This window comes from Dipodomys ordii, unplaced genomic scaffold, assembly GCF_000151885.1.
Source record: "Dipodomys ordii isolate 6190 unplaced genomic scaffold, Dord_2.0 Scaffold59, whole genome shotgun sequence".
Lineage (NCBI taxonomy): Eukaryota > Metazoa > Chordata > Mammalia > Rodentia > Heteromyidae > Dipodomys > Dipodomys ordii.
The window spans coordinates 8,182,471-8,190,357 of record NW_012267275.1 but is presented as its reverse complement, the minus strand read 5'-3'; the positions used below and the strand labels follow the sequence as shown (position 1 = coordinate 8,190,357).

At 37.9% G+C, this 7,887-nt stretch overlaps 1 pseudogene; it reads left to right on the top strand.

The window, feature by feature from the left end:
- Nucleotides 1-274: 274 nt before the first annotated feature.
- On the top strand, nt 275-1,443 carry LOC105989813 (annotated as a pseudogene).
- The last annotated feature ends 6,444 nt before the right edge of the window (nt 1,444-7,887 follow it).

The following is a 7,887-nucleotide window of genomic DNA, read 5'->3' as shown; positions in this document are numbered from 1 at the left end:
AGTATTTGGTTCCTAAATAATAATACAAATGCCGGGCGCTGGTGGCTCATGCCTGTAATCCTAGCTACTCAGGAGGCTGAGATCTGAGGATCACGGTTCAAAGCCAGCCTAGGCAGGAGAGACCGTGAGACTCCTATCTCCAATAAACCACCAGAAAACCAGAAGTGGTACTGTGGCTCAAGTGGTAGAGTGCTCGCCTTGAGCTGAAGAGCTGAGGGACAGTGCCCAGGCCCAGAGTTCAAGCCCCACGGCCGACAATATATCTGGTGGAACCATGAAGGGGTCAGAAAAGAAGAAAAAGAAAGTTCCTGCTGTGCCAAAAAGAAACCCATAAGAAAAAGCAGAGGAACTTTGCTGAGCTGAAAATAAAGTGCCTGAGAAAGAAATGTGTCCAGAAGATGCGTCGAACGGCAAGGAGGAAGCTCATCTATGAGAAAGCTAAGCACTATCACAAAGAATACAGGCAAATATACAGAACTGAGACCCGAATGGCTAGAATGGCCAGAAAAGCAGGTTACGTCTATTTACCTGCAGAGCCTAAATTGGCATTTGTCATCAGAATCAGAGGAATCAAAGGTGTGAGTCCAAAAGTCTGTAAGGTGTTGCAGCTTCTTCTCCTTTGCCAGATCATCAATAACATGTTTATTAAGCTCAATAAGGCTTTAATTAATATGTTGAGGATTGTGGAACCATAAATTGCATGGGGGTACCCAAACCTGAAGTCGGTAAATGAGCTCATCAGTGTGGCTGGTTATGGCAAAATTAGTAAGAAGCAAATTGCCTTAACAGATAACACTTTGATTGCTCAATCTCTTGGTAATTGTGGCATCATCGGCATGGAGGATCTGATTCATGAGATCTATACTGTTGGAAAATGCTCCAAGAAGCAAATAACTTCCTGTGGCTCTTCAAATTATCTTCTCCCCGAGGTGGCATGAAGAAGACCACCCACTTTGTAGAAGGTGGAGATGCTGGCAACTGGGAGGATCAGATTAATAGGCTTATTAGAAGGATAAACTGAGGTGTCTGCCATGCTTTTTTGTAATTGGGTCTGTTAATAAACTGATGCTGGCAATTATGATGTATTGATGATTCTTTTATTAGCCTGTCTCTGCCTCTCCTAACTGAACTGATAGATCTTAATGTCTCGATAATTTAAATAGTTGAAAATCCCATGTTTCAGACTTTGACTTGCCTGTAAACTACCATGGATTGGGTTATTTTTCTGATATATATATATATATATATATATATATATATATATATATGACTGTTAGGCAGTAAGAAATGAAAGTTGTTCCTGTGAATGAAGGTTATTTCAGAGTATCTTAATCATTTGTGAGCTTACTAAAAACTTAAAGTGGATATTGTTGCAAGTAACATGAAGTATGTGGAATATAAGTAGGCATTTTTACAGTAAAAAAATACAAACATAAACTGAGGATACATTTTTTTGGGGGGTTCAGTCGTGGGGCCTGAACTCTGGGACTGGGCACTGTCCCTTAGCTCTTCAGCTCTTCAGCACTCTACCACTTGAGCCACAGCGCCACTTCTGGCTTTTTTCTTCTTTGCTTATGTGGTGCTGAGGAATCGAACCTAGGGCCTTAAGGCATGCAAGGCAAGCGCTCTACCAGTGAGCCACCTTCCCATTCCCACTGAGGATACATTTTAAAAATGGGTCAAGAAGCCAGAGGTGTAGCTCAAGTGGTAGGGTGGCCAGCTGAGCCGGCAAGGAGAGCAAGTGAGAAGGCCTGAGTTCAGACCCTCGGTTGGAGCGCAGGGGGATATGTTAAGGCAACATTGAAGCTGGAATGGGAAAGCTGAAATAAAACCTAATTTGGCATTTACATTAAAAGGTCTAAATTGTCATTTAATTGTAAACAGTTTAATAGCTGATTGTTACAATCAATTCAAGTCAATAGCATGTCAATTGCAAACAATTGTTCTATGGCTAGAAGAGGCTGGTGTGACAAACAAGGCCCTCAACAAAAGAAGGAAGCCAGCAGCCTCCAGCCCATGGAAGGATGTTTGTACTCCTTCATTTGGAGGTTTGTTTAACATGGCATTATCTTTCTTGTTTTGATCAATGGTTACAAATGAAAAGTAGTATGTGATAATAGGGAAAATAATTGAAGAAAGCTTATGAAACTAGTCAGAAAAAAATAAATATGTATTTAAGTGCTCTGTACTCATTAACCAATTATGGTTTGTACTGTGATTGGTACTATGATTTATACATCAATTGTACTGTGTCAAGTGAAATGAATAATTTTTCAGTCTGCACTGGGAGCTTAACTGATTATCATAAAATTAAGCTACATATTTCCAAATTAACACACATCACCAACAATAAAAGTCCTGAAATATGAGTGAAGTTTGCCATCATGCTGATGCCTAAGGAAGATTAGAACAGAAAAGGCTAGTTTTGCTTCACAATGTGCACTTATCCCTTTCAAAGACAGGCAAATCACCTGCATCCATACAGCTCTACATACACATTTGTGGACTTTATAAAAAGAAAACATTCTAGGCCAGGGAAATTTCCTTATTAGACTCAGGCTCAGCTAAAGACTCTAGTCTATTAGGAGCTATGCTTTTCATCACCCTGTTCCTCTTAATGTACAGGAAGAAGAGAGGGCAGATGATGTAAAAGGTGTCTCTTTAGTTACCTCTTCTATGATATTCATTTATAATGCTAGTTATTTCCAAGATGGTTTTTGACTGTAAAAGCCACATATATCTTGTGTTACAACAGTTGATGTCCAGTTTGAAGAGTGCCACTTTCAGCATCAGTACCAGGATTCTAACATTCGCAAAGCTATGGCTTAGGGTAATTTCCAGAGCTTTGCTGGTTATTTAGATGACCTGGTAAGAATGTAGCTTTTCCAATTCAAGTGTACATTTTTTTTTTTTACTCAAGGACCTGAATCAAGCCTACTCTACCATAATAGCCATTCAACGTTATTTGACTGTAGCCACATTCCTGTTTGGCTCAGGTTCCACACAGAGAATACATTGAGACTTCATGCATGAAACCTTAACAAAGTGCCACACCCCTCGGTGCTAACACTGAAGTCAATGCCAGGTTTGGGAGAATACTCTTATCATCCCAGTATTTGGGAGGCTGAGATTAGAGAATTCTGATTTCAAGGTCTGCAAGGACTACAAAGTAATACCTTAACATGGCATGAGCCATTTTTATTTCAACTTCTCAGGACTTTGCCTCCTTATAGTTGATTTTCTAAAGCCAGACATCCCTTAAGCCAGAAATTCTTAGGAGAATTACATGTTTTTGTAAAAATTATCTGAAATAAATGAGTCTTTAAAGAATTGCTATTCAGGATATATAGAATTCCTATTTCTATTAAAGTGTTTTTTTTCATTGTCTCCTTATATTCCAAGAGCAGGTCAAGTTTATTCCTAAATACTTTTAATGGTTTGTTGACCTTTGCTAAGCAATTTCCATACCATCAAGTTTTAGGCCATTGTCTGGAGTGAAGTATTAGTGGCTGACTTCTAAAGTGAAAGCCCAGGTATGCATGCAGTGAAGCTCCCAAAAGCACAGTTTTGATTATTTATTAACAGTAGACAACAAATACAGGGAATAGAAACCATTTATTGAAAATGAAATAGCCATATTTCTTTTTTAAAAAATATTTATTCACTTATTTTTGGGGTGTTAAATTGGAGTCCCAAGCACTTACATGCCTAAGCTGGCTTTAAACTGAAGTTCTGATTTCAATCTCCTGAGTAGCTAGGATTAAGGTATAAACCTCCATTACCCAGGTAATATTTTTATTGTCTATAAAAATCCATTTATCAGGAGTTACTGGGGAGACAATCAAGAAAACAGGTATTTTTTTTCCTTTTTGTGCTGGTCCTTGGGCTTGAACTCAGGGTCTGGACACTGTCCCTGGCTTTATTGTTCAAGGATAGCACTCTACAACTTGGGCCACAGCTCCACAGTCCAGATTTTTGGTGATTAATTAGAGTTCATAGACTTTCCCCACCAATTAATTGATTGAGCTGATCCTCAGTTGTAGCCTCCTGAATAGCTGTTATTACTGGTGTGAGACACTGATCAAGGGAAGTTTAGACTTAAAGGAAATGGAAAATGATCTTAAACCTGATAAAGACTTTAAAGCTTTACCACAGCTTGAGGAATAGATAAAGCAAGGTTAAGGGGAACGAGAGTTCCGAGAGTTATTTTTTTGCCTTGAGGCTATTAGTTGAAATCTCCAGTGATGAATAGGATTTTGAAGTAAATGTTATGCAGGACCAGGGGTCAACGTATGTTGGAGAGCTCCATTTACAGAGGTCGTTTGCCAACTAAGCTGAAGGTCTTGAGCCTCTTCATTTTCTCAGGAAGTGCCACTTGTTCTCTGTTGCTTGCCCTCTTTCTCTTCCCCGTGTCACAGAGGCAGTTATGTTTGTAGTGGGAAAACTTGTTCACACTAAGGCACTAGGATGCAATCTTGCATCAACAGCCTTCCTGCTTCGTGACCTTTGGCTTTACCATTTGTTTCATCTTCATTCCTTCCAGGGTCCCTGTATTATTGATGCCTCCCTTCTCTTTCCCAATGAACCCAACAGAAACCTTTACTTTGTCAACTAATTATATCATCTTTCTCTTAAATTGTGCTACTTTGGAATACTCTTGAAAACAAGCTCACTTCTATGTTACACAAGGCGTTATTAGATCCTAATTGTAAAAACGGAAAATTTTGATAAATTAATGAGTCCCTAAACAAGTGTAACTGGGTGTTTATATATAGCTGTGCTAGAACATGTTATTGTTATTTGGAATGAATGTATATAATGTCAAAATGGTATAATAGAAGTAACTTAACATAAGATTTTAAAGCCAGGTGCTGGTGGATCACGCCTGTAAGCCTAGCTACTTAGGAGGCTGAGATCTGAGGACCGCAGTTCAAAGCCAGCCTCAGCAAAAAAGTCCGTGAGACTCTTATCTCCAACAAACCACCAGAAAACCGGAAGTGGTGCTGTGGCTCAAGTGGTAGAGCACTTGAGCTGAGGAGGTGAGAAACAGAGACCAGGCCCAGAGTTCAGCCCCAACAAAGTTTTTAAAAAGGTTTCATATCTTAGCTATGGAAAATAATGCCACAATAAACAACTGTGCTGGTAACTTTAGTATAGCCTTGTTTATGATCGTTTGTGTAAATGCCCAAAAGTGGGATTGCTGGGTCACAGGGGAGCTCTTTGTGAAGTCTTTTGAGGAACCTCCATACTGCTTTCCAAAGTGGTTGAACAAGTTTATACTCCCACCAGCAATGCAGTAGGGTTCCCTTTTGACCACATCCCCTCCAGCATCTCTTGTTAATAGAGTTCTTGATTATAGCCATTCTAACTGGGGTAAGGGGGAATCCCAATGTTGTCTTGATTTGCATTTCTTTTATGGTTAGAGAAATTGAGCATTTTTCTTCATGTGTCTATTGGCCATCCTTCTTTCCTCTTCAGAGAAGTTTCTCTTTAAGTCTTTAGCCCACTGAACCAACCCAGATGCCCCTTAGTAGATAAATGGATCAAGAAAGTGGTATATACATACAATGGAATTCTATGCCTCCATCAGAAAGAATGACACCACCCATTTGTTAGGAAATGGAAAGTCTTGGAAAAAGTTATATTAAGTTAAGGAAACCAGGCCCAAAGAAACATAGGTCCCATGGTTTCCCTTATTTGCAATAACTAGTATATGTCTAGGACAAGCAGAAAAGGTCAAAAGCTATGTACATATTACCATATAAGATGATACTAAGCCAAATGAACCCTAAGATAGGGACACAAGTGATTATATCTTTCTTGCAATTGTTTTTAATGAATTTGTAATGTACCATGTGAGTTTTTTGTTTCTTTTGTATGTTTTTCCCTCGTGATATAACCTCTGTTTTCACTGTATTTGATTCTGGTGCCTTGCATCTTGTATATACATTTTTCTAATTTGAGGAGGGGAAGGGAAATAACAAAATGCTGAAACGAGGATGCAGGTTGCCCCATTATAACAATGAGATTTAGAAGACACTATGGTGAAAAGGAACTTTACAACTTTGGGGGGTGAAGGAGGGAGGAGTTGGGGAGGTAGAGAAGGAAGAGATGGTAGGGGGAAAACAAAGAAGGAGGTAACAATGCTTGATAGGAAATGTACTACCTTACTCGTGTAACTGTAACCTCTCTGTACAGTATTTTTCCAATAAAATATATTAGAAAACAATATTTTAATAAGGTATTAGAAATGGAAGGCAACAAGTTGGGCATATACTTCTTTCAAGACAGGTCTTACTGAAGCTTGAATTGGCCAGTCAGGAAGACTTTTCTGTACTTAACATGACCTCTGCTTTATATTTCATCTGAAACTGAGTTGGATATGTGGACATCATTATTCCATTAGAAACATTCATCCTACAAATGTTGGAGTTAGACAAATTAGTAAAAACTCTTGAGCAAAAGTTGACCTCATGGTCTTTCTTTGAAGTGTTATATAATGCTTCATACCTAGACAAGTTTCAACTTAGATTCCTTGTTTTATTAAGATTAAAACTGCTTTCTCTTATCTAGCACTTTTACATTGTATAGAATTTCTCCTTTCTACATCAACCACCATCGGCTCACTTTTGAGCAATACAGTGATTTTCAGCCTCATATGCCTCAGTTATGCAAGGTGAGATGGTATCATGTATTACATTCATAAACTGCTTTGTTAAATGGCAATTTCTTTACCCAGCTACTGGGGAAAAAAGCTATGGGCTTCTCAATAACTGTATGTTTCCTATTCCTACCAAGTACAGCCACAAGATGGCAATGTAACAATTTAAATAAACTCCGGAGTCTGACAGCTTCATCTTATATAGTTCAGAAGACTTTAAAGATAATAGAATCAATTTAAGCAAATACTTTACTTGAACTGGAAACGATATCCCACGATGTATTAGCATGTGTGCTGTGGTTCAAGAGATAGGGGACCTCTGGTCAGAGTGATTTAGGCTGGGATAAAATAGAACCACACATCTTGTCTTCTCTCTCTAACCAGTAAAATGGTTGAGGCCTCGTCCTGGATCTTCAATGCAAGGTAATGAGAAGGTTTAAATGACATTAGCTGTCACTGGAGAGCGATGGTGGACACTTGGATTTTATCTTTCTTTCTGTGAGGCGCAGATAGACGGAGTAGATTCTCACCAAGAATTTCCTTTTATAAGGCAATAAATCTTATTCATTTACAGCTTAGTCTATTAACAGTTTCTCCAAAGTTCAGTGTTTTATTCAGCAGGTGAATCTATGATTAGCTTTACATTATGAAAAATGTATTACCTAGGACTTGAGACTGTGTTGCAGAATATAGGAAGATTTATTACTAAAAATGTTTGAAATGCTTAACCTATTTCAGGGTCATGAAGTTTTCAGTATGAGTACTTTTACTAAGTCTAGGGAATCATATTCCTTCTTTAGAAGAATATGAGTACACTCATACATATACACAACTTTGTATACATACATATATATTTATACGTATATATAATATATATCACACTACTGAGTAGAAAGTTTGTAATGATTAAGGAAATAATATATAAAATAAATACATGTCAAACAACAAATGCTAGAATTGTATTATTTATAATAGTTATTATTATGAATCTCATGCCCATATTTGGTATTATATTGGCATTTTCCGTGGAAGCATACTATCTAGGTTCTGTCACAAAGTTACAGATAAAATTTTCTTGTATCCATTTTGGAAATGCAAAGACAGCAATATGTAATTCACGTTGCTTAAAACTTTGAAGTATGTTTTTTAATATATGAAATATCTATCTTGTGTAATTCTAATAATACCATGCAGAGTGAACTAGTACACACACACACACAAACATA